This window comes from Taeniopygia guttata, chromosome 1 (genome assembly GCF_048771995.1).
Source record: "Taeniopygia guttata chromosome 1, bTaeGut7.mat, whole genome shotgun sequence".
In the NCBI taxonomy this organism is placed as follows: Eukaryota; Metazoa; Chordata; class Aves; order Passeriformes; family Estrildidae; genus Taeniopygia; species Taeniopygia guttata.
In genome coordinates, this window is record NC_133024.1 from 25,272,949 (window position 1) to 25,285,936 (window position 12,988).

A 12,988-nucleotide genomic window follows, 5' to 3' on the forward strand; every position below is an offset into this window, starting at 1 on the left:
ATGGGTGAGATCCCCAAATTACAACCAAATTTGGAAGAAGCACCCAGAACCTCTTCCTGCCCTCGGTGCCTTATCCATGAGTTACCCCCGCAAGAAGCTCTCCACCCAGCGCTGCATGCACGTGGTTGCTGGATTCTCAGCTGACATCCATGAACCCCCACCCCAGAACACACACACGTGGTGTGTAACAACCATGTCAGGAGTTCTCTGTTCGTGTTGTCCTGAAGGACTGGCCTGTATCACTCATATCAGTGGAATATTAACACCTGAACACTCATGAAATGTAAATTTTAAGGAATTTAGAGATTTTAGAGGAGCTAAGATTTTAGTTAGAAATAAGCCTTACTAGAGTTAATTAAAATAATAATAATAAATGAGTAGGCCTTGATGAAATTAGGAGTTAGTAGTTAACTAACAATTGATTGCTTGTCAGCACAATGTTCAGTTAGCTGGGTTTATAATGAAGAATATAGAAACTGACAAATAGCTTTTAGGAACATAAGACAATTGTGGGTCTCCTCTGTTCTGAAACCAATTGAAGACAAGGAATGGGAGTTCTACCAAGAGTTCATTTGTCATATTGGCATTGAAAAGGTAGAAAGGTCAGAACGAGGAAGACTTCATTTACTTCCTCATTTTGGGACCCCTCCCCATGAAAGGGACACTGACCCATTTCAAGGGACAAGCTACACATGTTAATAGCTTTTGGAGTGATTAGCATACGAAGTGGGCAATGGGATGTACCAAAATGATGAATATGTATTTGTATTTTGGGTATTCAATACTTGTATGGATAAAAAGACTCTGTAATCACCTGGGAGGTGCGGTGTGTATTTGGGATCTATCCCGCACGCTGCCTGGCGTCGAATAAACATACACTTTCTACCTTTAAACTGTTAGAGAGTTTTTGTCCGTCACAGTTGGATATCGGTACTAGATCAATATCCATGTTTTTTTAATAAATCACTCAGGCATGATCTAGCTGTTTAAATACATGCCCACAGATGTCTTCCAGCTACAGCTGTATAAATACAGCTACATAAATACTCTTTTGCCTGACCACCTTTCAGGCTTGAGTAGGCTTGTCCTGCTGTCTAGGGAGAGCTCAGCAATGCTATTGCTCCCAGGGTGTCACTGGGGCTTGAGCCCCAGCAGCTCAACATCCCAGCTGTGCCCTAAGGGAGACCAGGGAGCTGGCTCTGGATACCCTCCAGCAGCAGTCTGGGAAGGGTTCAGCAGTCCCCAGGGACAGAGATTGCATTGTGTGTCCAACAACACAGGGAGAGACGTATTCTACCCAGGATTTCACAGAAATTAACCGAATTGCCAGCAGATCTGAGCAGCAGTTTAGGACATGCCTTGTTGGGTCGTAAGTATGTGATGGTTCACAATGGATGGGGGAAGCAAAGCCTCCCAAGCAAGTCTTGAGAAAGACACTCTGCTACAGTCAAGCTTGAGAAAGGAAGGAGTAAATAAAAGCCTTTTCTTTCACAGCTTCATGCCTATCAAGCCTTGATCCGGAAAAGGGAGGTCAGTCCCTCTTTGAATTTCAGGCTAACATTAGTGATTCCACCCTAACAAGGCCTGTTTCACCTTACTGAGGAACAAAAGTGTTTTCAGATGCCATTTCTGTGTTACTGTTAGAAAAACAGCTCTTCACACATCTGTGGGATGAGCTCCTGCACCCACTGAGTGTGCTGGTGACACAGCTCTCCAGTCCCACGGAGGGGAGGGGCAGGTTTGATGGAAGGAGCTGTGGCACGGGCAGGAGAAGAAAAGCCCTTGAGCTCCTGTACTGTGTGTCCCACCTCAATCCATCGGTTCCCCTTGAAGCTGTTCCTCCTGCTGGAGCCTGTTCCTGACATCTCCTGTGTACCCTGGACAGTCATGGTGTAGGCTGAGGCTGTTCAGCAACCCACAGCTCGTATCCCCTTTCTTGCCAAAATAAGTGAGGAAGGGGATTTTTGCTTTGCTTCACTGTGAAGCACTTGGGAGCAGGTAGATTTTGCCATAAATGGCAACCTTTTTCTGCTCTGTGGGGAAAGCTTGGCACAGGAGTGCAGAGTGCAGTGCCAAATTAGAGGTATTCCTCTGTGCTCACACAGTTCCCAGCTCCCCAGACCTCCCATCACCAGCCAAGGCCATGTATTAGGGAACACAGGTCAGGAGGTGAGAGGCAGGAGGGGAAGGGGTTCTTAGAAGAAGATCAAATCTCAAACCATCATATTTGCATTCATTAGGAGGCAGTAAAGAAGCTAGGCAAACAGGGCAATTAGAGATAAGTGTGAGCAACACACTGTTCCCAGACCAACGTCCTGCCTGCTGGTAAAAGTGGGGGTGCAGTGTGATGCATTCTTGACATTTTGTTCTCCCAGCTGATGCCAGCTAAGTTCTTATCAGATATCTCCACGGCCAATGATTTTTCATAGGGGATAATACAACTGAGCTGCATAGAAAATAATTATAAACCCCTGTCCAGGCAGCTGAGCAGAATGTTCCCTTCCTGGCCTTCAAATACTTGTGGCTTTACCTTTTCCATTCTTCCTTATTTAATCTCTTTCCTGCCCTGCACATTCAAGGCTCTGACCCACCCTGAGTTACATGAAGGTAATGAACTTCAGACGAGATCTTTCCTCCACTCCTTGGATCCAGTCTGATCTCCTCTTCCACAAACACAGTCTTTACCTTGAACACACTCTTTGGTGGTTCCCTGCTGGTCAAACAAACCTTAAATTGCAGGGACAGTACGGCCAGCATGCAGACTTGGAGCTGGGGCAGAAGGGCACAGCCAGAGCAAGGCTGCCATCAGTGACCAGCATGGCAACAGGAGAGGCCATGTTTTCCTCCTGACTCCCCAACTCTCCACAGCAAAAGAATGCCTCCATCCACCCTCTCTAGTGAGGAAAGCTATCTCCATGCTCAAGGATGCTCTCAGCTTGAGAGTTTCCATGAGAAAAAATTCCACAGTCTTGGCAGTGCTGGACGAGGTGGAGGTGCATCCACTGCCCACCACCAGCATTTCAGCCTCAGCCTGGAGATCATCTTGCAGCCAGCAGAGCCACCTCTGACAGGAATCTGACCTTGAGCATGCTGGCCTGACCTCCCAGCAGAAATGGCACCTGAAATTCCCTCTCAGGCAGATTCTGGCCGAGGCTCAAGGATGCTTTTGATGCTATTCTTCCTTTAGGCTGAACTTTGTGAAGCTGGGCTCAGATCACTTCACTGTGCAAGAGACACCCTCCTTGTTCTGCTCCGTGTCCAACTCTCTGCTAAAGCAATATTTGGGGAGCTCAGCTATGTGTGCCAAAGCCAGGGGAGCTGAGGATGCAATCCAGCTTCTTCCCTTTAGATTCTGCACTCCAGGGTAAAGCAGCTTTCCAGTAAGCACTCACACCCTGGTGATAACGGTGACAAAAGGACACTCCTGCCCAGGTTAACACATGGTGGTACTGTTAAGCAAGGTACTGCTCTGCCCTCCACATGTGCATACCACAGCTCGAGACTCTGTCAGAACTCCCTGGGATGAGTTCTATACATTAGGCAACAAGGAGCATGTTAATTTTGGCCAGAAAGTGCTGGCTTCAACTTACCCTGAGCTGCTCTGCCCTTGGCTATGTGCCCCAGGTACTCCCCTTTTGCAGTGCCCTCACTGCCAGGGCACAGAGCACATCCCACTGCGTGATTCTGGGGCTGTTCAGAGCCTCAGGCTCTTTGAAAGAGATTTCTTCTCTATATGTGCCACATATACATGCATGCATATGCAAACATACACCTTTATACAGACGTGTATATCTCTGCAATCTGTGTCTGTATTTACATGTCTGTATTACACATGGCATTACACTATTACATCATAATTGCCTTCCACTGAAAAGCTTCTTGAGACTGTGATAGCAGGGTTTCTGGGAGATGAATTGTGTAGAAAGTTTCTGAGCCAGTTTAGGCCCTTTTTGGGGTCTAAGCAGAATAAGAAGGATAAAATAATAAGCAGGATAATTTCAGAATAAACAGGATAATTTCTCATTTTGTCCATTCCTCCATTTTACTGGCAATGATGGGCATCAGCAACCACCAAACTGAATCTCTTCTATGCTGTGTGCTCTACCACAGCCCCACTGAACTGGAGCCAGTCTCATGCACTATCATATTATGGCATCAGCTGTATCCAGCCACATTCAGATTTTTGTGGCTTGCACGTCTTGTGCAGGGCCCACAGGTCTGTGTGCAGTCATCCTTTGTCCACACACACTGCTCTGCAGGTCCTAACTCCCTTTCTTTCAGTGCTGTGGATTCCCAGCTCTGCAAACAGTTTCAGGACACTATTCACTCAGGCATAGCCATGTTTTTGGGGGGGATGCACTGTGTTGCTTGGCACAGCCAGGGTTAGTTCTGGCTCTCCAGCAGTCCTTGTTTTCAGTTTCAGCCATGGGCTGGTCTCTTCTAAGGGAGCTGGCTATGCTCCTCTTTTCCTTTCTCCTCCCCTAAAACTACCAAACCTAACAAGCACATCAGAGCCAGCCAGCATAAGAAATAGGACTGTTTCTTGAGATCTTTTTATTTTCTCACATTTCATGCAGGCACTGACTGAAGCAGTCTTTGACCTTCCTCTGCTGCTTCCCGTAGCCCCAGAGCTCCTCTGGAACTTTAAGACCTTCAACCTTCTGCTCTGACGTTTTCTTGGCATGTCTGGCACTGTGTGACCATCAGAGATTCCTTAATAATTCAGTTATTAATTTGCAGGACAGAGGACTGCCTGTGGTCAATAAGGAGGCACCTTTGTGTTTATTACATGCAAACTCTGCTCCTTCTCTGTCTTAAGAAAGCCTTCCCAGCACCTCTAACTGATGGGAACTTTTCCAAACAAAAGCCTGTAAGCACAGGAGTGCCAGTTCCCAGCTCCTTGCAATAGCAGGACTGTATCTGCCAGATGAAATCCTGGGCAGCCAAGTCAAGTCACATTCACACAATTCTTCCCTACCTGACCAGAACAAAGATTTTTTTTTTTCCTGGCTTCAGTCTGGACACTGGTTTACCCTTGAATTCACGAACAAGAAAGATCCTTGACAGGTTTCCCAGCTCAAGCTGCACGCATCTCAGATCATCTCTCTATCTATGGCCAATCTCTAGAACTTCAGAGAGTCAGCCAGAACTGCCCTGATTTTACAGGAATTTTCACCAACGGGAAGCAGTTAAGCAAGTGGCTCACAGACAAAGACAAAATCTAGGCCAACAGCATGGCTTCCTCTGGACCATGCAGACAGCAGGCACAGATGTGATGGAGAGGAAACTTCAGAGAGCCATCTTCACACCTGGAGAGCAGCTCAAGAGCAAAGGGAAGCTGTAGCTCAGCACGTGCCTCTGTGCACCAAGTGTGCGCTGCTCCAGGTGCCGTGAGGACACTGGCAGTGACAGGACCTGTGACCTGTCCCCTCTCCCTCGCTCCACCAGCTGCCTGGAGCCCTGCCAGTGGGAGCCACAGGATCAGGACTGTGTTTCTCAGCAGACAGGGGCAGGGCCCTTTTGCCCAGCGTGGATGGGTGGCAAGGGCAGGGACAGCTCACCTCAGCCAGCTCCTGCACATGGAGCTCCTGGCTGGCTCTGGTTCCAGGGGTTATCTAATGGCAACACAAGGTCACCAGCCAGCAACCAAGCGTCACTCCACAGCCTGGCTTCCTTGCTTGTGCTCCCTGCCAACACCAGCCCCCAGCAGGGAGAGGCTGTGGCCTCTCTCCCAACCCCAGAGGAAACTGACTGCAAGACCCTGATCCAGTCTCTACACAATGTCCTGGCAGCCTGAAGGAGCGAGGTGCACTGTCCCACTCATTTGGGTGGACATGACACAGCTGATGCACGCCAGTGGTGGTTTCAGTGGTTAACATTGTTTGTTTCTCTGAGAGCTGTGTTGGAAAAACATTTGATCTCTCTAGCAAGATAAATACTCAGCTGTTTCCTCCAAAATAGGAGTTAAATAGAAGGGAGAGGAGTGAAAGTGTGTGTGTGCATTTGTGTTGCTTGTGCTGTAGAGAAAAAGGGAGAGGAAATGAGGCTTAGTGCAAAATACAGGAAGTGGAAGAAAAACAGCACAAAGCAAACGTTGCATCCATTGAACGGGACTTGAATTGGTGTCTTGGCTGCTGTTTGACTAACTTATGGTATCACTAAATCCCATTCTCCTCACAGGGGGAGAAGCCCTGCAAGTGTGCATTGTCAGTGTGACGGAAGAAACAGCGGCAGCTGATGCTGGTTGGGTCAGCATTACCCTCGGCCTCACAGACCGGCCTTTGTTCTGTGCGGTGACAAAGGGCTCCCTTCTTTCCTGCACCTCCAGCAAGCTGTTCATAGGCCTGTTGGAACAGGGCATGTTTTAGGACTATATCAGCTATGGCTGGTATGCCTTGGCCAGCTCCCATTAGGACCTTGGCCACCCCTGCCCCGTGGGAGGTGTCCCTCTCATGCACCGGAGCCTTCCACGGCGGGGGCAGCCAAAGGCTCCTTTCCGTATCGCTTGGTGGAGTTGTGTGCTCCCAAGGGTTTGTTGGTACTAAACATGATCACGAGCCCTGAGCCAGCAGGTCCACAGGATGCCAGGAGCACACACAGTGCTCCTATCACTTCCTTGCTCACCTCTCTGGTTACCCTCAGTTCTCCTAGACTTGTCCCTTGGGCACTCTGCTCTCCCATCTTTCTTGGCAGATGAGCACTGGGGAAAGGGAGCTGGTGTTGGTGAGTTTTTGCTGCTGTTCATCAGCGGGACCTCCTTCTCCCTCCACATGGAAGAAGAGACTTAAGAAAGTTTGGCCAGTGCCTGAAAAGGGGCAAGTTCTGGCTGTTGGTGTAACTCCAGATGTGGTGCATCGCTTTTCTAGAAGAGGTAGCGTCTCAGCCAGTGATTTTTAGCAAGTGACTGTGCCCAACATCTGGCAGAAAGGAAGGATACAAAGCATTGTGCTGAGTGGCAGAGCTCTCCCAGACAAGGAACTCAGCTGGAAAGCACACTTCCCACATTCAGCCACCCTCTGCCACCTCACTTCCAGGGTGTGAAGGTCTCCCCTCCCAGCATCTCTCTGTTGCAAAGGGAGATCATGCACAGTGGTGCAGTATCTGAAGACCTGAGATGTGATATTGCACTTGCAAGACCATTTAATGTGGTCCCAGCATCCCCCATCTTTGCACTCTGAACAGTTCTAGTCTGGGCTATTACAATGGCAAGATTATTATTGCTATTCTTATTCTTATTCTTATTCTTATTCTTATTCTTATTCTTATTCTTATTCTTATTCTTATTCCTATTCTTATTCGTCACATTTCTAATGCTCTTTAACTTGTCAGCATAAGGACTTCACCCTTGTTAGCTTTCTGAGGTCCTTGGTACAGAGGGTTGAACCTGCACAAAGGCAAACAGAGATACAAAATAGGACCCATGCTCTGATGCACACAGGTCCTGACATGCAAAAAAACCTGTTTAGAGGCAGAGACACAGACACCCACTTGCAAAGTGTTTCTGTGATCTTGCATGGACATGCACAATAGTAAGTACATGGAGATAATGACACTGGCAGACATCTTCTAGCGCTCTGCAAGAAAGTATCACTGTCCCCTAAGGGAACCTGGAAAAAGCAGTGTAGTCCAATAGTTTAGAAGCTGATGTTTCAGTGTCTCCCTTTCAGAAAAGAGGGAAATAATTTTCAACTTCTGAGAGCATCAAACAGCAGCATATGGAGAAGTCAACATAGGAGCCAGTGCTTCAGCTGGAGTTCTGGTGCAAGAAAAGGCCTCAGCAGGAACACCATATGCTGGCCACTGTGTCTGCACACAGGTCCCACCACTGGGAGATGCCTGCAGTCAAGTGATTCCAAATCTTTCTTTGGAAGTTGTGTTTCCAGGTCATGTTTGTACAAGCTAGCACAACCACAGGGAGCAGTTCCTTGAACAATAGAAGAACATTTCTGCTTGGCAGCTGAACAGGTGGAGTTGACCACATCAGGCATGACAAGGGGTTTGTGACCAATGTTCTCCTCTATCCTTATGCTTCCTAGGAGCTTATTTTCCCCCTTAGGGCTTTGTCTGATGCCAGGCAGAACAGCTCTGTCATGAGGCCTCTGCAGGCAGCCCAGAAACACAGCTCAGACTCTCCTCTGGGATTTGGATCACAGAGTGCTCATTTTTGACAGTAGGAATGTGCCAAGTGACTCCATATACAAGTAGTGTAAGTTCAGGAGAAAAATGAAAAGGGAAGCTAAAAGATGTTTAGGGGTGCAAGACATCCTGCTTAACCCATATGTGTATATTTCCCTTACCCCCTGTAATACTGTCTGGAGTAGCTGTGGTAACATCCCCACCTGTGTCAGCGACTGCTCAGTGGTGAAAGATGTGCCAAATATGCACATTTTTGGGAAAGTCAGCACAGATGCTTCTTCTGTATGCTAAGAGGAGCCACCTATGCATTCAAATCCCAGGAGCAATGAGACCAGGGGCTGAACCTCACAGCTCATGTGAATCTGGGCAACAAACCATGACCTTGAATCTGTGATGTTTAAAGAGGAGGTGGGGATTGACCTGCAGCAGGAATTACAAGTTGCCTACAGCTTGGCTTAGCTAACACTTCCCACAGCAGAGCAGGGGGAAGGGCTTGAGCTTGTTTGAGATTGTTTGAGAGAGAGCTTGTCTCCAAAGCTGTTTTTTATGGCATACATATGAAAACAGTTTACATGTGGCTAGAAGGAAATCTCTTTGTTATTGTGGTTCAAATGACCTCCTAGTATCTCGCCTCTATTTTAAGCAGGTGATGTGTCTGTGTTCTCATGCCAGTAGTCTTCAGCCTTTTAGCTGAAATAGCAGCTCCCTTTCATTTGGATTTACCCATCATGTATTAATAGGCAGAAATCATATGCCCTCTTAACATTCCTTTTGCTAGGCTAAAAAAAGCAAAGACCGTCTAGACTTCTACCATCACCTCTCTTTTTTGTCCAGAACACTCTAGTGCCATTCTTTCCACTTGTCAGAAATTTCTCTCTCCTTTTCTAACTCTTTTGGAAGGTATTTTCCCCTTTCTCTGTATCTGCGATGCTTCTTTGTTTTGTCTCTTCAGCTAATATTTACATTTTTTCTCCAAGGTCATCAGTGAAGATATGAAATTAGCTCATGCCAAAACCAGTCCCTAAGGAATTTCATTAGCCCACAACTTTATATTTCAGGATCTCTTTATTAAACAATTTGTTACCCTCTTTTCAGTTATAGTGTGTATCCCTGCACTCACCTGCTTTCACAGCTTTCCAACCACCCTCTGTGAAATCAGATATCTTTCATATACCACATAACCAGTGCTTTAAAAATTATTCATTCTCCTATCCAAATATAAAAATAATAACAAATACTCTACCTTTTATACAGCTACATCAAATTTTGTCTGATTGTCTGTGCACTTCCATATCTTTAATTATTCCTTTTTTGTTCTAGGGTAAAAAGAAAAGCTGTTCTAAGCTCTTGGGTCTGTCAGTAACTACCTCCCTTTTTTGTTCCTTGATTAAATTCAGGTAAAATTGTTGATACTAGGCAACTGTTTGGTCCCCATCCAACCTCCATCTGCACAGGCTGATTGTGTATCAGTGGTATTGAATTTACCACTTGATCTGTCTCTAGGAACCTTCTGATCTGAACAAACTTTGCAAATTTTGCCTTGACCTCTGATGAGATTCTTTGTGTGTCCAGAAACTTTTAACCATCAACTTGTAATCCCCTTCTTCTGCACCATCTTTCCAGCAAAATGAAGCAAAACTTCTGGTTGCTGCAGCATGCCTTGATCTTATCTGCACTGCACAGAGGTCTGATGCCTTGCCTGTTCTTTTTTCATCTACAAAGAACTTCATTCAGCAGCTCTGCCAGCTATATCTCACCTGGATTTCTGCTGACTGACGTGTCCTTTTCTCTAAACTTTGTGACCTCTGCAATGTAAATTTCTTTGCTGACCACTCCTATTTTTTCACTGAGGAATTTTTTTCCCCAGTCAGCCACATTTTCTATACAGTCTCCTCCTGCTCTTTGTTTGGGAAAGTAAGTTAGCTATTGCCATAGTGAGCCTGAATGCCTGACACATACAAATACTTAAGAATTTTAAATCAAATTGCTTCATCACTTCAGTCTTGTAACTTCTCTAACCATTAATGATTGGAGGCTGAAAAATCTTAGCTGGAGCCCCACGATATTTACTCTTCCATTTAATTGAAACCGAATCAGCCTGTGCACAGTCAAGGTTAAAAGTTATCTTCTGCCACATTGTTCTGCAATGTCTCACTGGCTGTCAAGACCAGGTCAAACACAACAGCAGCTGTGGTTTATTTGTTGCCTCTTTAGTGAAGGAATGTCATCCTAGAAATCCAAGGCCTAGCCTATGTTAGTAGCAATTTTTTCTCCATGTATGAAGATAAAACTTGTAGTAATGGCAATCCCTGGTTCTGCATATAATTCTAAAAACATAAGGGACCATCATCAATATTCAGACACAACCTTGGGTAACAGCAGCAGAACTACAGCTGTCTTTCCTCAAGGTGATTTGAACCCAAACAAAATCTGTTTTATCACCTCTGCTCCTGCTTTTGCCTTCACATTCAACAATATCATGCACAGGCAATACTGTCACACACTCCACTGCTCTTTGCTCCTCTAAGCAGCACAAATCTTTCAGTGTCAGAGGTCCAGCCATTCCAGTTGTCTATCCAGCCCCTGAAAGTCCTGGCATACACAGTCTGCATATTGCTCATGAGGTCCTTGTCTTAGCATTCAGGTACTTCCTAGTTTCCCCATATACATTGGTGATATAATCTTGGATAGAGTGTTGGTTTCCTGCTCAAATTACACTCCTGCTCTCATATGTTCCTTTAGTCATTGTTGTGTCTTAATATCTATGCTCTTCCTTCAACTAAACATGAAAAGCCAGGATGGAAACCACACAAGTCCCACCTGAGAAGCCCAGACACATTCCCAATCTCTCCTCCTACGTCTTAGTCTAAAGCCTGTCTCAGGTGTCTTGTCCCCAGCAGGCTGTGTTCTTCCACATGCACACTCGAGCTGCCAAGGAGGGTCCTCTTTCTCTGGGTGACTTCAGAGAGAAAACACACTGCTGGCAGGAGTTCCCAAAGAATCTGTAATGTCTGGGCCATGGATTTGCCCTTCTTCTCTTAGGACACGGTTTACTGAGGTATGTAAAATGCCTTGAGCAGTATCTGCAGTCATCCTTCTTCCATTTCAGTGGGAATCTAGCTCCCTCATTTATCTCAACATGAAAGGAATCCCTGAATTATTCTTTTTCCTGACAAGCATCTTTTCAATTCCAGATTCCCTTTGTTACAGGATTTGTCCTATAGTGTTCCCCCTTACATAGACCTGTTTTCCCTGGTGCTCCTGCTGGTCTCTAAAGTTTCATTTTGTCTTTTTCCCTTACCCTTTTCAGTGCTTCCTGCAGCCTCTTCTTCTTTCCAGGTTTATGGTCTCATGCTTCCCTGGCATCTGAGCTCAAGCCATCCTTATCTCTTCTTCTCATTTTCTTCTAGGTTCAGTTTTTGTCTCCTTCTTGTTGCTATTCCACAAGCTTTTTCTTGAACTCCAAATGAAGAAACTGCAATGAAGAACTTGCATGTGCCTGATAAACTCTGCTCTGTTTGCTCAGAAGGTATGGTAAAGATTACCTGAGTGCATCCATGTCTACACTGAAAACCTGAAATCCTGAAAAGAGATCTCAGAGTTTCAGCAGCACAGAAGTTGTAATCCTAATTTAGATTTACCCAGACCCCTGCTCTGAAGTGGCCTGCTGATTTAAAGTAGAAAAGCAGGCTGTAGCAGCACAAGGCCAGAACGTACAACAACCTTTGCTTCAAGGCAGCAATTACAAGTTTGAATGGAGAGTCTCATTTCTCCAGGAGGCAGGCAGCTACTACTACTTGTATCGTACATCATGATGACAGAGGTTCAATAACCTGCATGTTGTTGTTGACTGAAGCCACCTCCAGACACCTGTTTCCTGCCCCTTGGCACCAAGTGAGAGCTGCCAGGAAGGTGGGGAGTGCAGTCAGTGTGCCTCCTTTGTTGATATCTCAGCCTAACTGTGCTGCCTTAGACAACACAGGTGGAGGTGGAAATGATGGACATATCTTGAGCACTGCCATCCAAGCGTTTGAGCCTCCATCTGAACCACAGTCTTACCCTACAGCACTGTTCGGCACAGCACCATTGGGCAGCATTCCTTAGGTGGAAAATGTGTGTTTCCTCCACTAAGTTTCCACCCCAGATAGATAGGGTTTTGTTGTCTAAGGTGAGCAAGAGGTGATGCTCCCTCTTGCTGGGCTGAGGAGCAAACCCTCACAGCCCAGCAAAGGACATTGTTGTCACGGGCCCCTCTCCCCTTGCCTCCCACCAGCCTTGCTCAAGGTCATGCTGCATGGCAGCAACAGGAATAGAGCTTGTGAATTCTAACTCCTTATCCCACTTGACCCAGAGCCAGGCTCAGCTGGGAAAAAGCAATATCCGCCCGAGCGCAGCGGCGGTGCCCGGCTGTTGTTGTGCAGGTTAACACTCGTGCTGAAACCCCTGCCGTGAACACAATAGGCAGTGAGAGGTGCCAGCTCTGGAAGCTGGAGACCTGGGGACACGCTGTGCTGGAAGCCTGGGGCCCCATCCAGCTGCACCAGCACTCCCTCGCCCGTGGGACTGCGAGTTCCTCCCTGGGAAAGCAGCAACGCCCAGCTGACTGCACTCCAGCCCTGGCAGGAAAACACAGATTTTATGGACAGTGCCCAGCTGGGGTGATTCAGGCTGTTCAGCAATGCATGGTCCCACAGGTGAGCGGTGTGCAACCTCGGAGCACACCTGCACTCTGGGATGCTTTCTGTGCTTCTTTTTCACTAACTGCTTTTTCCTAGAAAGGCAAAGGAGTAGCAGAGTGTGGTACCCCATTGCCCACCAAGCAGCTTCAGCTCTGCCCCAGAGGCCTCCTGCA